Below are 22,955 nucleotides of genomic sequence, written 5' to 3' on the forward strand. Positions count from 1 at the left end.
CTTGTGAAATGTCTTAAAACTTTTCCTAATCACACCCCATATTTCAGTGTACCTATCCACACCTAATATGACAAGACCTATATAAACAATTCACTTTAACTGAGTATTTCTAAAGTATGTAAGTTCGATTCCACAGAAGCCAGAACTCCTCAAACTTGTATTTTATTGGTTTATTTATACTAATTGTCATAATTTCAATGTCACACATATTTAACACTAACACTTTTGGCACTAAGAACCACAGCTTACTCTTAGTAAGTCTATGACTCACTTTGAAGTAGCAGAAATATATGGGCAGGCCATAGAGTGACCTAGTAATCCATGAGGACATCATATGCCATGGATATCAGTTGGTATGATTTACAATAGGAATGGAGAGTGGTAGTTAAGCCGGCAAGCTGATTAATTCAAAGTTGGTTTAAAGAACTGCTACATTTCCAAACCTGAAGAGTTAACTGAGTTATTCTCAGGTTATCTGTGTTCTCTGAAAATTAATTAATTTACTTTTAAAAATGTTACTTAAGTTCTATAATTTTCATCCAATCCCCATCCCCACCATACTTGTCAGTAGTAATACCTATTGTGTCTAAAATATTGTGGAAGAATTTTGTTCTATGTGGTCATCACCATATTATGTATTTTCATAGAATATATACTTAGAGAATTAGCCAAAATATGTGTGTGTGTGTGCGTGCAGGCATGAGAGAGAGAGAGAGAGAGAAGGAGAGAGATATATACATTAGTGGGGCCAAATTCAAGAGATATTTCAATCATAATAATCATCATAATGCATTTTTTAAAAATTTTCTGAATCCTTTTAAGAAATGTTAGTGTTCCCTGGTAGCAGATTCAGTTTTGACATTCTTCACAGGATTAGGGATGAACTCACAAACCTAATTATAGTCAATTTAGGATTATTTTATCACTAAATATAATTTTGCAAACCATGGTCAAGTACTATCATTTTAGGAAAAGGACCAGGTTTTTTCCTCAAAAAATCAGGATGGATGACAGGTACATACTAATCAAATCCTTTGACTTGGAATTAAAAATGAAATATTTTAGGGACGCCTGGGTGGCTCAGTTGGTTAAGCAGCTGCCTTCAGCTCAGGTCATGATCCCAGCGTTCTGGGATCGAGTCCCACATTGGGCTCCTTGCTTGGCAGGGAGCCTGCTTCTGTCTCTGCCTCTCCCTGCCATTCTGTCTGCCTGTGCTCGCTCTCTCTCTCTCTGACAAATAAATAAATAAAATCTTTTAAAAAAATGAAATATTTTAAGTAAATTTTTGAAGTATTTTTTTTTCTGAAAGTAGAGCTATATAAAAGGATAAAGGAAAGGTCGAGAGAGGTAAGCACCACCTCAATGTTTAGTACATCCCTCTTTCCAAGTTTTCAGGTTGCCCCAAAATATGGATAAAGTTAGGGCAGAGCTTTCTAAGAATCCCAAGAAGAGAAGGATGAGCAGCAGTCCCTTTCAAATAGGTCAAACTGACAAACCACAGCAAAAATGATACCCCTGCCCACAATGAAGCCATAAAACAAATTCTAGATAATATACATGTATTATCAAAAATTGTGCATTGCTAGAAAAGATAACTAAGCTTGTGAGAGTTCAGAAGCTCTGTCAACAGAATACCTCTGTGTCTGTTTGCTACCTTGATGGCTTCACCTCCCACTGCAAAAGAGAGTATTTTAGTGAGATCAAAGAGAAGGCTCAAAGGCCCCTCTTTACCGTGGGTAGCATGTCTTCCCCTAAAGACTGAAGAATGACTTGCCATTTGGAAGACTGCTCTCACAATGAGGGGGCACTCATCTACCTCTGCCGCAAGTGAAAGAGAGGTTAATGAGACTGCCACATGACTTGGGTTCGGCCACAGTGGTTCCAGTCTTGAAAGAGTACCCGCAAGAGTCTGTACCAAGTACATTTATGAAATCTCAGAAGTCTTAGTAAATTATACAAGATACATTTAAAGAATCATCGATGTTAACCTTTTCTTATTCTTTAATGTATGTTGGATATTTTGAAGTTGTCTAAAAATTCTAAGAGGGCATTTGAGCCCGTAGCCAGGACTCTGTTACTCCAGCCCATGAAGAGGAATTATGAGAAGCACACATTTTTCTCCTTTTAATACTCATTCAAACTGATTCTTAAAAAGGTATTAAATTTTTAAAATGCTTCCAAGAGGAAAAGAGATCTATTGGCAGAAAGTAAACAATACAAAAAGTCTTTTAAGACCTGTACTATTTATATGATAACCAAATATACCAAATCCCAAATCAGGAGATGCACTGTGATAGATACTAATGTATGTTCCTATATGAAGAAAATAAGCTGGCTATATGAGATTGGGAGTGTGTCTGAACAAACAGATTCACAGAAGACAAAATTATATAATCAAAAATTGGGACTGGAGTGCCTGGGTGGCACAGTTGTTTAAGCATCCAACTCTTGGTTTCAGCTTAGGTAGTGGTCTCCAGGTCATGAGACAGGCTTCCGTCAGGCTCCACACTTAGCGCAGAGTCTGCTTAGAGTTTCTCTCCCCATCCCCTCTAAAATAAATAAATAAATATTTTTTTAAAAAATTGAGACAATTTTCAGACACCTTTTTGAAAATATATCTTAGCCTGTTTGCAAATTTCACATTGATTTCCAAAAATTTTCAGGATCAGACTTCAATAAACCTTTATTTGGTACTTAATTTTAGTTCTTGCTGTAATCACTAGGAGTCAGGCTCATGTAATAGTGAGTTCTACAATGACAGACCTAATTCCAGATCTACTGATTATTAACCAGCTCTTTTCATCTCAAACAAGCCTCTTAAACACTGCCACAGTTCCTTCCATTTGTGAACTAAATAATAATAATTCCTATCTATAAAGTTAGAATGAGAAGCAAACAAAATCTATAAATCTGTTTGAAAATGAATTATAGATACAGAGATATAAAATATTATTGCACAGAAGCCATTTGTTAGGGTGAGGATTAAAAGTTAAAGGCATCTCGACTCGGGATGTGGCACAGCTGGGAGCCTGTGTACATAAATATATCACTTCATCACTGTTTCCTTTTCTCCCCTTCTCTCCTAATAATACAGATCTTACTTTTCCAGTTTCTTCCCAAGTTTCTTTGGTAATCACCAAACTTCAAATCGTTTTATTGACACATTGACATCCTTCTCCTAAAATGCTTCTCAGAGACATCTTCATTGATCCTTTAAGTCTTCTTCCACTTGATAGACTCCTTCTGCCTGGTCTCTGATGCTGATTACTCCATATTGATAAGTATGAGGACAAGAACAGCTTCTATGAATTAAAAAAAAAAAGTATATAGTAGGTCTTTCGCATATTGAGAAAAGTTATTGTGATGTTTTTAAACCAGTACAATTTTACGTAAGTAAAATAGGGTATCTAGATTTGTAAACATATTTATTTTTGAACAGGGTCAAGGTCTTGATAACAGTGCAAGCAGAGTTTTTTCTTAGATCTCAGGCAATAAATCATCCACAGTGATTTAAGATAAGAACCTTAACTCAGTCAGTGAGCATGGGAAGAAAGGGAGATTATGACAGTCCAATGGAAAATGGAATCAATAATACTGATTGTTATAGTATTTACTGGGACAGGGAAACACCAGGTAAATAATTTAATAAATGGTAGTACTGTCAACCCCAGTATAGAATACTCATCCCTAAGCATTCAAACTAACAACCCATAAGTTTTCTTAGGTATGCCGTTCTCTCTGGAATCTCTCTGCATATCCATAAACTGGACCCTTTGCACTAAATATCTTTTTCTTCCCTTGTCTCCCTAGAAATCTCCTTCAAAGTCATATGAAAAGTTTTCATCCTTTCTGGGAAAGTTTCTTTGAGCCATCACACAGCTACAGGCTCCCTTCTCTTGCTTCTAGACCTACTTCTGATACTTCTGCTATAATACCTACATTTTGTACTATAATTATTTACAAGTCCAGCTCCTGTTCTTCAAGGACAGGGCTGTGTTTTACTCATCTGAATGTCTCCAGGGCAGCAAACAAATACCTAAAATGTGATATAGATTCTACAAATGTTTACTAGAAATGTGACTGGGAAGATAATTTAGGTTTGGTGTCTTGCGTATGAATGTGGAAATACTAATTATGCAGTTGAAAATAATAGATCAGGAACAGAGATGGCTCAAAACTATGGATGCGGGAGTGACTTAGATCATTGAGAAAAAATGTGTGCCTGTGTGGGCGAGAAAAGGGGACAAAGGTAAGGGAGTGAGGGATGAGAGCAAAAGCAGTCCCCAAACCAGGTGGAGAATCAGGAAAGAGTGGTTTCATAGAAACTAAGAGAGGAAGACAGTCCAGATGGAGGAAGTTGTTTCCTCTTTTAGTTTCCATAAAACTACAATTCGCCACCTGGTTTGGGGACTGCTTTTGCTCTCATTCCCTCACTCCTACTTTTGTCCATTCCTTTTCCTAAGAGAGGAAGATAGACCAGATGGAGGAAGTTGTTAAAGGTGTCAAGCAAAGCTGCTTCCTTCTGTATAAAATGTGGAATATAACACCTAATACACAGAGTTATGTTGAGGACTGAATAGAATAGGTGACAATGCTTAAAATAATGTCAGGGACAAAATGGTGGTGGCAACAATTATTTCAAAGTCAAATACAGTGAAGATGGAGATGAGCACACTAGTCTGGTAGTTGGGAAGTAGATGGAAGTGACCATTGTGGGAAGAGCATCCTAGAAAGGAAGGGACAGAGGCTGAATTTCTGTGGGGTAAGCAGTGAAAATGGAGTGAGAAAATAGCAAAAAGATACTTTCCTTAATTAGGAGCTCTATTGATGAAGGAGAGAGGAGAGTGAGGTTGGTGGCCTCAGGAGAAGGGAGACTTGTGTAAAGAATTCTTAGTTGTAGGGCATGAGAATTTTAAGCATGTAGATAGCAGAGGAGGAGGAGCCATTAGAGAGGAGGAAATATTTGCCCAAAGAAGGGCAGAAAATAGGGTTGGGGATTAGTGTACATTTAATAGAAAATTAAGGGTGCTATCAAGAATTCTCTCTTTCCCATGGGATAGGAGATCAGGTCTCCTGATATCAGTGAGATTCGTCTGGGGGGTGTAAGAGAAGTCATAAATGGATGAAGTGGTCACCATGAAAATAGGAAAGGAAACCGCTGAAACATAAGTTAAAAAAAATTATTACATGGCATTAGTTCCCATCAGTTCCTATCTGCTGCTCTTGTCTTGCCCTTCTAACCACAAGTATGGCCTGCCACTTATCATTGAGAGTCCTTTCATCCTACTGAGGAACATGGATTGGTACAGAAGTGATCTTTCATTGACGAGGATCTTGCCCTTTAGGGCCAAAATCACAATGGGTCAGAGCCGTGGGCACTGAGACCTGATCCATCCAGTCCCCAGAACTGAAATAATTTCCAAGCCTTCAAGCCAAACTAAGGTTAGCATTACCAGGATTCAAAGCATGGAATAATTTTTTTTAAATCTTTTTCAGTAAAATGGTATAAATTGACCCTAGTGTTTTGAATAGGAAGCTCCTAGTCTCCCAAAGATGATTCAAGGAATTTGACTCAAGGCTTCACAAAATCCTTTCTAATTTTAATTACAGGAAAGTAATTTTCATGTGCTTTGTTGTCTCCAGTTCATTTCAGTTTTCAGCAAAATCTCTGCCACAGGAGTCAGGAGTCCTCAGTTCTTCTGCCCCCTTCTGTAATAACTTCCTTGTGATCCTACTAGGTATCCCTCCCAATCAACTTCAGTCAGGGAACCCTTATGGAAGGTGCTTTAGTTTAGTTGTTTTTTTTTTTTTTTCCACTTGTTTTTGCAGGTTCCCAATATCAGTAATACCCAACCGATCAGTTAGTTGTTCAGGAAATTGTTAAGAATAGATGAAATAAGATAGGCCCATAAGGAGAGTATGGCCTACAAGGAGTAACTTCTCCATTCAGATATCCAAAAGGTCCAAAGCTCTTTCTCAGATGCATCCAGACTTTGGTTCACTGTCACAGGCCTAAGCAACTCAGCTCTTTTCTCTCCTTTAGCTGAGGCCAGCAGCCACTCTGTTGCTTGGGGGTCTGAGCCCTCTCCCACAGCTGGATATAGAACTGGTCAAATTCTTCTCAGCTTTTTCCACTTACATTCTTCTACTCTCCCTCCTCATCCTTTCTTTGTTCCATTATAGACAAAACCCCTGTATTCTTACATTTAAGTGTGAAACAACTTAACATTAAGAAATCATGTGTACATTGAAAGTAATTCAGAATTTAAAGTAAATTCAGAAAGTAATTCAGAAAGTTTAAAGTAGTTCAGAAGGTTCTTATAGTAAGTATTCCTGACTCAGTGGGTGAGGTGGTAACTAGAAACCTTTGAGTTTCAGCTCTCTGCTCGAACTCTCTCAAGACTACATGGATCCCTCACGTCACCCAGCTAGTGGGTGGAGCAGGGTCTTGATCTCTGATCCATCAGGCTCAGACTCCAAAGCCCATAACAGTTATGCTACCCTCGCTTAAGCAGAGTTTGAAAACCTGCCATGCCATCTTACCTTTATTTACATGACAGGGACTACCTATATTTACATGAGAAGTTTTACTTTTGAGGATGGAAAAATTACCCTAACTTTCACATCTTTCTTCCCTGGTATTACTTATAAACATAGTTGATAGGAATCCAACTCTTTGCTGGTGTTTGTCCTCTAAGCATCCTCACATAACTGTACCTTTTGGCCTTTCAGGATGAGTAGGTCTTTCGTTGTCAGGGCAGTTCTGGATTGTACTAGGGAAACACAGCATATCCCCATGGGCCCTTGTTTTCCCTTGGTTCAACTAAGTGACCCATCTCTAAAAAATATACAAGTGGACAGGAGTGGGGAGAGGTTGATAGATGCTCTCTCTGCCCCCTGGACTCCTGGACCCCAATGAACACTGGACTGGCTCTACATATTAGTTTTCTAATTGCTACTATAATATATTACACAAATGTGGTAGCTTAAAACAGTCTAGACTTATTATCTTACAGTTCTTTGGAAGTCCAACTCAGATGTCACTGGACTAAAATTAGAATTTGGCAGGACGTAGTTTGTTTTTGGCAACTCCAGGAAAGATTCTGTTTCCTTGCCTTTTCCAGCTTCTGGAGGCTGCTCCCATTCCTTGGCTATTGGTTCCTTCCTCCAGCTTCAAAATTCTCTCTGAATCTGTTCGCCTCCCTCCTCCACTTTTTTTTTTTTTTTTTTTTTTTAATGATGAAAAAACTGTGTTTAGATTTAGCCAGCTGGACTCAGTTCAGGTGATCCCAATTTCATTGGCAACATCCAAAGCATCATAGTGAGGGGCCAATCGAACATATGCCTTCTTCTCTCCATCATGCCTGATCAAGGTGTTGACCTTGGCCACAGCAATGTCATAGAGCTTCTTCACAGCCTGTTTGATTTGGTTATCTTTGGAGCCATTCTTCTGCCTATCACACTTTTTTAGGAATCACACATGAAGAATGAGATCATCCATTCCAGGAAGGTCAAAGACAAAATCAGGGAGTACATAAGGGAGAATTCTGAAAGCAGAAGCTTGACAGATGAGCATCTCTTACCAATTTTCTTCTCCCCTCTGCTCCCCTTCCCTCCTCTGCTCTCCCGTATATGAGACTATAAGGCAATATTCCAGCAAAGAATGTACTTACAGCACAGAGAAATCCAGAGAGAAGCAAAGAGGTGATTCACCTGGAGACACACAGAGCTGTGAACTGCCTATTTTTAATCAGGGTGGATAATTTGGAGGGTTCATCTTTCTCATCTGTAAACTGGAGTTGCTACCTGCCTCAAGTTTGCATGAGGATCCAGTGAGTTAATAGATGCATGTCCCTCGGCACACTGTCCTATCATATTCTGGATGCCTCGTGAGTCTAAGGATGTTACTGGTTTCAGATATAACTAAGGGGAAAAAAAAAAAAAAAAAGGAAAGAAAGAAAAGAAAAGAATAGGGGGAAAAAAGATTTTTACTTCTCCACAGTTTTTCAGAATAGCAGAATTTAAATTGCTGATTCCTAAGCAGTGAATTAAAAAAGTTTTTAATGAGTGATGACGCTGACCCCAGGCTTATTGATTAGGGGACATCTTTATTGTATTCAAGTGGAAAAAAAAAAGTTTCTCTATACACTTAAGAAAAGCCCCATGGCTGGGGCGCCTTGGTGGCTCAGTCAGCTGAACATCCAGCTCTTGATTTTGACTCCGGTCATAAACTCAGGGTTGTCAGATCAAGTCCTGTGTCAGACTCCATACTCAATAGAGAGTCAACTTGGCATTCTCTTTTCCTCTCCCTCTACCACCCCTCCTACCACTCACGTGCTATCTAAAAAAAAAAAAAAAAGTAAAATCTTTAAAAAAAGTTCCATGAAAAAGGAAATTTGCATAATCCTTAAGAAAGTCTGCATATAACAAAAATATGTATTTATCATAATTCTTATTAGCAAGCTTCTAAAATTAAATCATCAGTTAGTAATGATGTTAAACCCATAATATTCTTCAATTATTATAATAATATCTTACCTTGAGCAAGTATACTGCTTTAAAGCACTTCAGTTTACATTAGTTCACTTTTAATGTGTACATAGTTCCTGCCCTAACCTCATTTCCAATTGTCCCATAAGTTGATTGATTTATGCAATTTAGCCCTTGGGATTAATCAACTATTCCAATTGTTTGTGAATTTACCTAAATAAATAGGACTTTCTTGATATAATTAGTCTAAATATTATAAAGTAACATGAAAAATGCATGTTTTCCTAGGAAATATCAGACTTTCAATAGGATAGCCTGATCATTCTTAGCACCCTTCCCCAGCCATTTAGCATTTACATTATATATATAATAGGAAGCTATGCCACAGCTCCTTATGAGATAAAAGTTCCACATAATATCTGCTCTCACTGATATAGGATTTTTAAAGACAGAATAAGAATTTGCTACTATATTGCCAAATCCCCTTGCTAAAATAGAATCCTCTAACAGGAACTTCATACTCCAACTTCACAGTTGAACAGGAGAAGATAGTTCTTCTGAACCAGCTTACCACTGACTGCGGACACCTCTCCCAGAGTGTGGCTAATGGAATGGACTCCTCTCTTGAGTCACAGGTCATTGGAGCTGACCCGGGTCCATATGACCAGCCTGTAACATGTGCTCAGTTTTTGTTTCTTAACCCCAAGTGGTCAGTGTGATGATGGAACTCTCTTGCTCTACATCCTGAGTGTTCTCCACATAATTACAAAATAGATGTGGGGAATATTTGGCATGTGCCTTTTTCCTGTAGGATCAGCACACTAGGCTGGAGGTGGGAGAGGAACTGGGATGGGGATTTAGGATCAAGAATGCCTTAGAGCATCCTTAGAGCTGTACCAAGTAGAGGGGTGTTTTATCCATTTTGTCAAAAATTACTCACTTTATACTTAGGGTTAAAACTGAAAATGGATTCTCTGCACTGCATGGGACATGGGTGCAATGGCATTAGACATTTCATGGAAGGAGTGTCTCAGAATGCTTCTGCATAATAGCTTGACACCCAGTGTTACAGGACTGAAGTCTAGAAAATGGTATGCATTACATTGTAGAGCATTTAAATAATCACTTAAAAGAACGTCTTGCAAAAGATCAACATGAATATGAAGCTTTTATTAGCAAACTATACTTCTTACTTTAAAAATTACCTTAATTTTTAAAATTCTGAATAGCCTGTCACCTGAGAGACATTTAGACCACTTGGTAATGTTGCTAATTTCACTTCCTGCCCTGTTGCAGTAGCTGAATTCTTATAAATACTGTGTGTCTGAGTTATGAACATATGTACACACGGATATATACATACACACATTGAAACGGTTTCTTGTGATAGCGTTTCCCTCAGCCATAATTTTTCATATGAAGAAAAATATCCAATATTATATAAAAATAGGATGTGTAGGTAATTATTTTGAGGTTTTCTTATCAACTTCTAGCATATTTTTTCAAACAATCTAGATTTGTAGCTAAAACACACTTATTCTTAATGTAACTATTTGCTTCTAGACAGTTCAGATTGAACCATTAACAATTTTTCCCCCTATCCTCCCCTATTAAACTTAGCTGATAATGAAATGTCATTTTATTGTCTTGTTTTAAAAAAAAAGTTTTAATAACAATGCAGGAAGGTGAGAATCCTGTTGTGGAGACTTTCAGAAAAGCACCTCAGGTCAATAAGCTGATACATCTTTTTCCAGGACCTAATTTGAAAACTTGTAACAAACGGGGAATGTAGGCCTGTGAGACCCAAATGAGTCACCAGCATCAGCCAGCCACCCCTGACGCGACCAAGAACATGACTTTGGCCTCTGCAGTGCAATCCTGCCCCCGACTCAGTGCCCCTGCCCTCTGGCCTTTTGTTTCTGATGAAATGTAAGAAGCTTCCTGTCCAAACCACATGTGCTTGCAGTTGCCTAATCTCTACAGTAACAATGAAAAAGAAAAGAAGCAAATTTTTTACTTAACTAGAGTTGACCAGGATGTTAGGAATTCTTTTGTGCTGATTAATCATCTCTCTGCTATTGAACCTTCCTGCCTTTAATTTAAGAAATCCTGTTTGCGTTACTCTGTGAGATTTCAGTCAGTGACGTCTTTCGTAATGAAACCAAAAAATTACATGGAACACAAGGCATTCATGTAAAAGTTTACTATTTATCAGTGGTGATAATTTGGAGTGGTGATATTTGGCCAAATTCCCTACTATATGAATAGGCAATTTGAGAAAAGCATTTGTTTTCTTCAAAATACTATTACATTCAGGATCTTTTTACAATAAGCTTTAAAGAACTGACTCTAAGTTTGTTGAATAAAATATTGTTTGAAGTAGATGGATGATACCTGGAGATATGATCATCATTTTGCTACATGGAGACTTCTTTGGTAACAGCTTTATTGAACTATAATTCACATACTGTGCAGTTCACCCATTTTACATATGCAATTCAGTGCTCTTAGCATATTTAGAATTGTGCAATCATTGCCACAGTCAGTTTTAGAACATTTTCATCACCCAAAAAGAAACTTCTCTACTTTTTAGCTATCACTTTCACAATTGCCTTACAACATCCACCACCCCAGCCCACAGCCCCAGCTAACCATAACCCTCTATCTGTCTCATAAATTTGCCTATTTGGAACATTTTATATAAAGGAATAATATGATATTTGGTCTTTTGTGACCTCCTTCTTTCATCAACATATATTTTCAACATTTATCTATATTGTAGCATGTCTTGATACTTCATTTCTTTTTATGGTCAAATAATATTTCATTATCTGGATATGCTACATTTTGTTTACTCGTTCATCATTGATGGACATTTGGGTTGTTTCTGCCTTTTAGCTGCTAGGGATAATGATAGCTATGAGCATGCCTGTACAAGTTTTTATATGGACATGTTTTTTATTTCACTTGGTTGTGTAACTAGGAGTAGAATTGTTGAATCAAATGATAATTTTTGTTTAACTTTTTGAGGTATTGCTGGAATATTTTTCAAAGTGACTGTAGCATTTTACATTACATGGAAAATTAATTTATGGGACACCTGGGTGGCTCATTCAGTTCAGTGGCTGCCTTTAGCTCAGGTCATGACCCCAGGGTCCTAGGATAGAGTTCCACATCAGGCTCCTTGCTCAGCGGAGAGCCTGCTTCTCTCTCTGCCTCTGCCTGCCACTCTGCCTGCTTGTGCGCGCGCTCTCTCTCTTTCTTTGTCAAATAAATAAATGAAATCTTAAAAAAAAAAAAAAAGAAAGAAAATTAATTTATCAGAATTTGATCTTGTTGCAGTTTCAGTGTTGATACTTATTCTGACACATGGTTCTTTGATTCATCATGTCAATTATCAAAACTCCAGTGAATCAGAATAAGGAGAGAAACAAGCCCTAAGGGGCCAAAACCAATACTAAATGGTCTACCCACTAAAATTCATATTCATCCCTAGAAAAATCCTATAAGCTCTCACTCCTAGTCAGTTTACTCTTTTTTTAACTTCTGATTTTCTGAACCTTTGAAGATTAGTAGAAAATTGGCGAGAGTTTCTGGAGACCAGATTATTGATGGCGACAGGGAAAGACAGCGAAATGCCTCGTAGTGAGAAAAGGAACTGAACACAAAATGGTAAAAGAAAACCTAAGACCTCTAAACACTGGAACTATTTAGTTTCAGGGGAAGTCCCTACTTCGAGATGTCACTGTATTATTTCAGAGTGCAGCTGTTGCAGTCTTCAGTAATCAAAGTAAGATACAATCATATCATTAAGAAAAGTGTGAAAGTTTTTAATACGGTTTGAAGAATACATCCAAATGATGTAATTTTTGAAAATTCATCTCTTAAAATTGTAGACTCTCAGGGCTGGACAAGAGTTTAATGATCATATCTTACCTAATGTAATGTCATAGAAAAACCTAATAGGGCGACTATAGAGAACTGGTTGCAGGTTTAGAGATTTGTGAACTTTAGCACAGAATAGTAACTTTGGGTCTAAACTTGCATCATGAGTGAGGTGCTGGATCTGAATGGATAATATACAAAGCTTCTTTTAGATTTTTTTATTCTATCTGTCCCTCTCAAGTAAGATTCCATGAAGGGTTAAGCATATTCTAATTTCCCAGAAGAAAATAAAAGAATAAAATACCTTAAGAACTTTGAAAAAACTTTGTGAACTCATAGACTATTTAGAAACAGGAAACATTAAATATCTACAAAATGTCAAGGTTTGTGATAGGCTCTTGAGACAGAAAGATGAATGAATAAAGCCTAGTTCTTTCCCTCAAGTGTATGCAAACCATTTCTCATGTATGGATCATTACAAATGACAGAAGATCTATAGAGGTAATAATGCTAACATATCTCATTTACTGATAACTTACTATGTACTAGGAATTATGCTAAGTGGCTTACACACTTCCATAATTTAATTCTCATAACTCTATGAGGTAGACATTATTATTCTCAGACACAAAGAGGTCAGGTAAGTTGCCAGAGATCAAAGAGGTGGTAGTTATTCTGATTCTAGAGGGAACACAATAGGAAGAGAGCAGTTATATTTGGTAAGGACCTAGGTTTTCAGTTTCCTTAGTCCTTTGCTAAGCCCTTCTGGCAGAACTACACTGAAAGCATATGATAAGGATAGAGTCTACTATCATGTAGAAGTTCAGCTGCAGGCAATAGAAAATATTTTAGCTGTTTTAAGCAGGAAAAAATTTTAAAATAGGAAATTAGAAAATAATTTAATACAGAGAATAAAGTATTTATAGAATTGTAAAAAGAGCTGTAGAAGCAGGCTCTACTTGAGCCTTCAGCAATTACTCCCAGAATCACATACTAGAGCTGACCTGCCAAGAAAATTATGACTGTGGGAGGGAATTCAAGAGCCAGCTCCTGATTCCAGAGTCACTCTTGCCTTAGCTATAATCTGAGTCCAAGAGCCTGCCGCTGCCCCTGTTGGCTCCAGAGGCATGCAAATCTTGCTAAATCAACATCCACAAAATTAATGTCTCACACACTACGCCTTGCTCTTAGGTTAAATCAGTTCTGAATGCAAGTGTCATTTGAGAGCATCTGATTGGCAGGACTTAAGTCACATCTGGCAATCCTCATTTCCAGCACATCTGGGATTTTTGTCCAGCCTCTGCCTATTAGAAGGAGATTGAAATGGTGTTTAAGAACCAATCTAGCATATCCATTATAACCAAGAAAGAATTCCTGGGCAAGCTCAATAGTCCTCACTAGTATTTCATTCTAGTATTTTAAAAGTCCTTGTGGTTTCCCCTATGATTCTTGATGGATCATCTCACATTCCAAAATGCATTTCTTTTGAAACTTGTAGTCTCATTACAACTCCAAGTTTGTTTTATATTATTTTTTCTTAAATATAATGAACAAGCAAGAAATATTTTAAATAAGAGTATCTATTTGATATCTCATCCTCTAAATTCAACTTGAAAGTTATTTATTTTTGAAAGAGTAAGCATTTTTTAGTCTTTTCTTCTTTTTTTTAAATCACAAGCTGTTATTTTGTCCATAGAGTTGTTATTTGTATCTGAATCTAGCAAACCACCTGAATTTTTATGACATTCTAAGTTTGGGGAAGAACAAATGGGAGCAAGTTTCAGGTTTCTTAGACTCCTTTTCTGTGCAGAAGGACATTCCCATAGGGCTGACATTCAGTTTTCTAATCCACTCTCAGGACCCCTCACCACAATGCCTGGTGTGTACTGGGGTTACAAAATTCATCAGCAGCATCCCCCCCCCCCCCACACACACACCCTTGGATATCATTAAGATCCTTCACTATTCAACCCATATTCTTGTGCTTTTACAAGTTCACTTCCTTGACCCAAACCACAAACGTGTTGGGCTCCATATGATGTAGGAAAGACATTAGGGTTCCAAGCTGATGGCCAAGAAAGAATTTTTAAGACGTGTTTGGTGCAAAAGGTGATTTTATTGAAGCACGGGGACAGGACCCATGGGCAGAAATAGCTGCAAAGGGCTCATGAAGAGTGGCCCATTATATACTTTCAAGTTGGGAAGGGGTAGGGGGTAGTATAAGCCTCTAAGGTATTTTGGAAGCAAGGTTTCTAGGACCTTGAGGGAGCTAGCTGTTGTTGGGAAAAGGTCATTTATTACTGTCTAATAAAACCTTAGTCATGAGACCCTTCAGATGTATATCAGTGGGCCTTATGCTTGGGGGATGATTATCAACACATATCTTGAGGGGTTTGGAGATAAAGGAAGTTTCCAAAGGAATTTTTATACATTAAAATAGATTTACAGGATCTTGGTGGTGGGGGCGGGGAGGGGTGGTTGGGGCCAGGATTGCCTTTTGCCCTTAACAAAGTATTAACATTGAGGCCCCTGAATCTCTAGAGGAATGTCACTCTTCCTGTTTCTAAGACTTGTTAGTGGGCTCTGTGTAGTAAGGACATTTAATAATTTTTCTTCTGCCTTTGTTTCCCATATCACTGTGTCTCTGATAAGCAGAAAAATGTATTAACATACAAAAGGCAGATGCCCCACCTGGAGAAGCTCATCTTTATGGAGTTACTGAATTGCTCTCTTAAGAGCGCATGGAAAAGAAGACAAGGGTCTCCCAAATCAGATTCAATATTGATGAACTACTACCCTTTAGTTTAAACTAAATCTTGGTATAATTTAGATTTTAAATGGGCTATCTTCAGAAATTATAAAAAGCAAAATATAATCTGTAGACGATGTTAATGATAGAAGACTTATGCATAGTCCTAAAATTTGGAAAGACAGTCATATGTTCTAAAACATAGAAAACCTGAAAATTGTGATAAACCATACTTTTAGCAATATCCTCTTTACTTCTTATTTAAAATTCTTTCCTTGAATTTTAAAAAGTTCTGTCAATGACAATATCCTGGCATGCCCCCCCCCCACCCTATCTCTGCTGGTATGCGGGAGGTAATGAGGCAGCCAATATGCTATTGTCTATTTCTTGTTTCCTAGCTTTATAGGACAATTTTAAGTACTTGTGCTTGCAGCCAGAGTCATTATTTGCTTCTGATCTATCCTAAATGCCAGCTACCAAAAAAGGAAAAAAAAAAAAAAAAAAAGACTCCACCATTTTCATCAGCCTTAAAAAATGTGTATCACTATCATCCCAGGTTCTCAGTGCTGCTAAGAAAATTTGGTGCCCTAGGAAACAGTTGAAGATCCCATGCTAACCAAATATTCATGTCACTGAACTTATCATTAAATGTGTATGAACTTGGCTTTGTCCCCATTGTGAATGAAGTTAGGCTGCATAAATAAAATCACACATATATGTATGTGTGAATCTAACTGGTTGACATGATGGGTTTCAGTCCTGATCTCATATAACTTGGCTCATGTGACCATGGGAAAGCTCCTTATTCCTGCAAGATCTGCACTTGCGCATGGTTTAAAAAGGAATTAAACTACATGGTAAGGTTCTACGTGTCCATAACTGAGTATGGCAGAACACCTTTAAGTTAAAAAGAGTATTTCAAGGATCCCTTAGAAGAGTCTGCCTGAGATGCAGGTACATCTATAGTGTGGTCTCTAACTGCTTGACATGTTGTTGTGTAATTACAGTATCTTATAAAGCTCTTCCAATTCAGTAGGCTACAAATAGTATCCCAAATTCTTATAGCTTGAAATCCACAAAATAAAAATAATTTTGAGAATACTTCTACCCCTTTGTTACTTTTTCTGAAATATTTAAAATAGCCATTAATAACCGCAAGAGCTCCTCTCCTTATTACATTCATTTGGGTTTTTGAGGAACAAACTAACATACTGGGTTACCTCACTCATAATTTCCTATCATATGATTTCAGTTTTGTAACAACTAGTTTTCAGTGACTTTCATAAACTGTATTTCTCCAAAAACAGAAAATGTGTTCTATTATCAACTTAAAACTTCTAAGTTACGCCTTCTTGCTAAATTCAAGTAAAGTGTTTCTGACATTAGTTTAATAGTATCAGTTATTTCCTATTTATAGTTCTCCTAGAATTTAATACTTTTCTTAGGTTGATTTAGTGATTCTTTTCTTTCACATAATCATGGTTTTAGTAGCAAACAACATACATTGTATACTAAACAGCATCATTTATTTTTAAAGAACATTTACATAACAGTTGCCATATGGATATTGAAAACAAGATGGGTAATGTAAGCCTATTATGTTGCTTAAAATATATTATGAGCATAACTAAAGGAAATATTGAGCCAATTTGTCACAGTTGTTTATTTTAAAGTAAAGGAAAAAAAGCTTTTGTTTTATAATAAACAGATGCCCATATCAGCATTGGATTTTAAATTATTTCACTACTCCCTTTTCAGATAGCCTAATTTATTCATTGTAGTTTTATCAATTAGATATCTTTTCTAAGAGGGATTTAATTCAAAAATTCACTGAGTGCTATAAAATGTTCACAATTATGGATGTGAACATAATATAGCGATTTCCCATAGTACATTGTTTATTTCAGAGTTGAGCAGATTCTCCCTTATAAGGCTCCATCTCTTTTATATTTACGGCCTACTTGAACTTCTAAGGCCTTCTGGGCACTTATTTTTTCAACACATATTTGCTGAGCATCTACTACGTGCCAGGCATATTTTGAGGTACTAGAGAATCAATAAATAAAAGGTTGAAAATCCTTGCTTTCATGGAGGTATAATTCTAATGGGGAATACAATCTGCAAGATATATTCTATTTTAGAAGGTGACGAGTGTATAGGAAAAAATAAAACTGGGGACTATGAAATACAATGGAGAAAGCTATTATGGAATGAATGTTTGTGTTCCCCCCCAAATTCACCTCCAATCAGTTCAGTAAGTGGAGCTTTAGGGATGTAATTCAGTTTAGGTAGGATCATGAGGAAGGTGGTTTCCTGATGGGATTATTGCCTTTATAAAAAGAGGAAGACAGGAGAGTTCACTCTCTTTTCATGTGCACACACCAAGGAAAGGCCATGTGAGTACTCAGAAAGGAGGCGTTTCTACCAGCCAGGAAGAGGTGTCTCGCAGACACTGATCCTGATGTCACCTTGATCTTGAACTTCCAGTCTTCAGAACTGTGAGGAATAAATTCCTGTTTTTTAAGTCACCCAGTCTATGGTATTTGTTATGGCAGCCTGAGCTGACTAACACAATGGCAGTTTGAAGTTTTAGATAGAGTAGTCAGGAAAGTAAAGATGTGAAGAAGTGAGAAAGCAAGCAATGCAGGTACTGGAGGAAGAGCGTTCCAGGCAGAGGGAAGAGCAAGTTCAAAGGTCCTGGGGGGCGGGGGGGGGGGGGGGAGGGTCCTGGGGAAAAGAGCTGGAATGGGAGAAATAATAGAGAAGGCAGTGGGATATGAGGTCAGAAAAGTAGTCAGGAATGTAGCTTTGTGTGAGCTACATTCTACATGTATGAATGAAGCTACATGTATGACTGTAGCTATGTCTGAGCCTTGTAGCTTCATAATAGCTATTTTGGTTTTTATTCTGAGGTGGGAAGCCATTAGAGGGCACTAATCAGAGAAAGGAGAGGTCTGTTAAAACCTGGATATGTTTTAACTATATACATCTTGCAGCTATTTTGAGAATAGATAGCAGTAAATCAAGGTCAGAAACAGGTGGACCAGTCTGGATTCTGTTAACATCACAGGTGTGAAATAATAGTGGTGTAAGCCAGGCTAATGGCATTTGGGAAGTTAAGAAGTACTGGGATTCTTAGTTCATTCTGAAGGTAGAGATGAGAGGATTTCATCTGGTTATGCAAAAGAGAAATTATATAGAGAGCGAAAATTAGATTCCTGTATGTTTGAGAAAGTATGGAAGGAAAGCAGTTGAAGGTAGTGAGCATATAGATTCCTTTTCCAAGGAGTTTTGCTATCGAAGGGACCATGATATAGGGTAGTATGGGGGGGGGGTGATTTAAGAGAGTGTTTTTAGAAGGGAAAAGTAATTGCATATATATATATACATACACACACACATATGTTTGGTGGTGGTTATAGTAAAATCTTTATTTAGGTTTGGTCAGTACAGATAAGATATACTGGAATCACAGAGCAATATGCATTAATAGGATACAACAGTTCATAAAAGCTGATTAACTATGCACACAAATTGCTTAAACATTCAGTCTCCTAAATCTCCTAAAGAGAAAATGCACAGATGTATGGTAGAAAAACTGTATTAACACTGAAACTACTATAGGACTCCATCAGCAAGTCCAGCTTTTAGTGATAAAACTACTATACTGGGCAAACTTGGCAGTCATAAACCCCCAGCTACTCTAAGTCTGAATGGTGCTTAAGTATCATAACAGCATGAGTAAGAATGCCCTTACACAGCACAGGTTCTAGGAGAGACACAGATTCATGCAGACATCATTGTGTTATACTTTAAGGAAAGATTTCCATCTACAATTTCACATTAACTCACATAAAAATAACTTGACCCTACACAAAATGTCCTTTTAGGAACATTAAAGTTAACTAACTCTTAAAATTTCCAAAGTGGCAGAGGTATTAAAGCAAAGAAGGGGAAGGAAAAAAAGGGGGGAGGAGGGGAACCACACCCACAATAAAAGGCAAATTGTGACAAAAGTATGCATTAATTTTCTGGACAGCATCCTCTCCCAAATTAAGTGACACTGTATAAAAATTTGCTGGGAAAAAATATTACAAAACTGAACCCTGTACATTTACACTTGAGTCCAAGCCATTCTGAACGTAGCGGGAACCTGCAAGACAGTTACCTTTCCCACTCACTGTTTTCTCCTCTTGAGGGTCATGATTGGAGTCTATGTCATTTGGGTGGTGTGTGAGAGAGTTTTCACTGCCTGTGGGAGGGTCTACATTCATACCCAGCACTGAGTTGATTTACATAACTACTACCTCCTCTGCCAGTTCTCTCCTCTGAGCTGTTGGAGGCCTTGTTACCATTCCTTGGAGAAGAAGGAAAGTCATCTTCGGCTGTGTCGCCCTCCCTTGGAAATCCAGACCCAGACGTCCTCTGCCGGGAGGATCTGCCATTACTTGTTCCGTTGGCCTGCCGACTGCAGTGTTTACCTGTGGCCTTAGGCTCAGAAGACATAGTCCTGCTGGTACTGGGGGCCAGAGCTTGAGACTGCTGCTGTTGGTATTGAGCCAACTGTTGGCAAGTCTCTTTCAGTTGCTGAAAGAACTAGAATGGTGCTCTGCAAACCCTCTGCTTCTTCATCAAGTTGAAGAAGTCATTCAGTTCATTCTGACTGCTTTTAAGTTCTTCACTGTATTTCTTCTGTTAAGCCAGCTCTGCTTCAAGTTGTGTGATACGTCCCTGGACAGCTGCCTTCCAAACTCTTGATTCTCCTGGATAAGCATTCGACACTTCGCCATTAACTTTTGGCCTGTTTGGCTCATTTAAGTTTTGACCCAGAAGTTCAACAACAGTCTTGAAGTCCACCGTCTTATTGGCAAAACTGATATACAGTGTCTCTAAGTCACTGTGCTCAAGGTTAAGAGCGATGCATATTCCATTTTTACATTTTACTGGAATTTTACACGTTCAGTTCATGATTTTAAATCTCTAGGCTTTCATTCCTCCAAACTGTGTGAAGACACAGTGTGCCACAGACTTAAGACTTCAGTTTCTCCCTCTATTTTCTTCAAACAGAAACATTTCTCAAGTGTCTACATGTTCTAGAAGGGGAATTTTTCGGTGGTGGCTACTTCTTTGGAATAGTCCAACACCATCAGGCCTCTGAAGCAAGGGAAGAGAAAAAAGCTGAAACACAAAGTTCATCTGGTTAAGTTTTACAGTAACCATTACAAGCTGGATAGTATAAGAAGGTGGCTAGGGAGCTCAAAAAGTCTGAGTCTTGGTGTGGAAACCGGTACTTGGCTGTCCCACCACAGCTTTCTCGAAGCGTTGCTGTCAGGGAAGTCTTGATTGGGGGGTGTGACTTGTTTACTTCTCAGGTGTAAACTTCCAGACATTCAGTTCATTTTGGGCTTGTTCCAGTTTGTCTTCAGTCTGTTCCGGTTCACCTTTCATTTTTAGGAAAAACAAATTGATTGCTGGGTCTCCCATTGTTGATCTCAGTTGGGCAACGCTAGGTTGCTGGACTTTGCATGAGGTACTGGATTTGCCTAGTACACTCCTGCATCTCTTGCCCCTCGGTTGCGAGTCACATTACAAGGATGTTTTCCCTGTGCGCAGACTCTTGCTGCTGTTGCTTTAATTTTCCTTCAGATTCCCTTAATCCAGTTACATCATTAGAGTTAAGATCTGTGTACTTGCCCTCCAAAGCTTGGACATACGCTTCATATGGTTTCCATCTTAGAATGAACTCATCTCGTGCCCTAACTTTGAAGTCTGTTTCGCCCAGCCGAACCTTTTTGGGAAGAGGTTCCTCGTTGGTCATCTTGAATCCTCTCCACCGGCCACGGCGGTGCCACCCAGTCACATAGGCCAAGGCCGCGCTGCCCGCTGGCTGCACTCCCCACTCCCCCCCCCCCCCCCGCCCCGCTCTCTCCTCCTCCTGCCGCAGCCCTGGTGCTCCCCTTTATTTGCGGGTCTCGCTACCACAAAATGACACTGAAGGAGGACCAATTGCATATTTTTTTATCTGGTAGGAAAAAATAGAGAGTGAGAAGTTGATGGTGCTTGAGGAAAAGCAAGATCAGGGAGTAGGTGAAAGGATAAGCTGTAACGCACAAATGCGGAGGCCCGCTCTAGGGAGTGGGAGGGAGACTTCCCGCCAGGGAATCTGGAGAAAAGAGAAAGTTAATAAGCATAGATGCAAATGAGTAAGAAGCTGTGGTGGTGGGAGTTTTTGGAAATTTGCCTCAAATTTGGGGGGGGTGCGGAAAATGTAAAAAAGTAAGATGATCCATTGATATGTGGATAAGGAAGGAGATATGAATTTAATGTGAAGGAAAAAAAACTATAAAATAGTTCTCTGGAAGAAGGGGAGAAGAGGACAGGCCAATTATGAAAACTGGATTGTGATTTACCATTTTTGCATGAGTAAAATGTAGTAATAACACAACCATTTGCATAATTAAAAGCTAAATTCCGAACACAAATACCTCAAATCAATTTAAGGTCACTGGTTGCCCAGATTTTTCCCACTGTGGCCCTGTATTTAGTTTAGGATAAACAGAGCTAACTGTGCCAAGAGGTGCAAGAGGTGAAGTTGTATTTTTGTGTGTGTGGTAAATTTTACATCTCTGTATTTGTATATCCCAAGAAATAGGGATTGATAATATAGAGTCCTAATACTGTAAAGTAATCTGGGCGATTTCTCTTGTTTTACAGATGAGGGAACCAAACCACAGGATGATTTAAGTGTTCCAAAGTCTTATATTCAGTAGCTAGTTCAGGCAAAACCAAGACACAGTTCTTCCAACTCCTAAATCATTGCTCTTCTCTAAGCATTTATATGCTGATTTATGTATAAAAGGTGGAAGGATACATGTACACATATTGTTTATATTTTCAAAAGAAAGCAATTAAGAGAACAAACTAAAACCTAACAAAAATGATTACCTATAAGTGTAGGGAGGAAACACAGGACAGAGAAGACAGAATTGAAGTTAGACTTAAAAATATACCTGGTTTTATAATATTCCTTTCAAATCATATACATATTTTATATAAAAAATCAAAATGTTAAAAATCACAAAAAAAATAAATCTAATTCTATGCTAATTTGTTTATATAACCATACAGAAAATTAATTACTGTAAGTGACTCCAAAATAGAGTATTTTGACTGTAAATCCTTAAACATTGTAGCCTAAAGACAAAATGAATTGCAAAGTGATCTTGAACTATACTCAGTTAGTTGTAATAATATTTTTGTTGTCTTGAAGCTATTATAGGCGTATTATACGACTGAGCAAATAAGTTTAATAATATCATTAGGAACCATGATTATCAGTGGAAGAGGAATACAAATATAAAAAAGAAAAGTAATGTCACATAAGCTTAACTTAAACTGAACATATCAATATTCTTTATCTTTTCTAAAAACGCCTAATTTCTAGCTGTGTCCATGGAAAAGCCCTAGCAACAACAATAATAATGAAGGACTGAGCTTCCTCGGTGGCCAGATTCTTATCTTTAAATACTATTTCCCATCCTCACTCCTCCAAAATACCAAAGCTCCTTGGGAAAATGGGTGAATCTAAGTCGAGGGTTAGAAATATATAAAGCTAACCTAGGACATTTAGATGTGCCCCAAAGCACATCTTTTTTTTTTTTTTTTTTTAAAGAAGATGAAAGAGTCTATTTGAGTGCATCAAAAGAATAATGCCTGCAAAAGGTTGAAATACATCGAGCATAGGAAAATCCACAAGTTAATAATGATGTAAGTACTACACACACAATTGTCACCATTAGAGGCTTCTTGGAAACCAACCAATTATTCTAAA

General features: G+C 37.9%; 1 pseudogene; it reads right to left on the minus strand.

Moving 5' to 3' along the window:
* Nucleotides 1-19,160: 19,160 nt before the first annotated feature.
* On the minus strand, nt 19,161-20,951 carry LOC131830389 (pre-mRNA-splicing regulator WTAP-like; annotated as a pseudogene).
* Nucleotides 20,952-22,955: the final 2,004 nt, after the last annotated feature.

Source organism: Mustela lutreola, chromosome 4 (assembly GCF_030435805.1).
Source record: "Mustela lutreola isolate mMusLut2 chromosome 4, mMusLut2.pri, whole genome shotgun sequence".
Taxonomy (NCBI): domain Eukaryota; kingdom Metazoa; phylum Chordata; class Mammalia; order Carnivora; family Mustelidae; genus Mustela; species Mustela lutreola.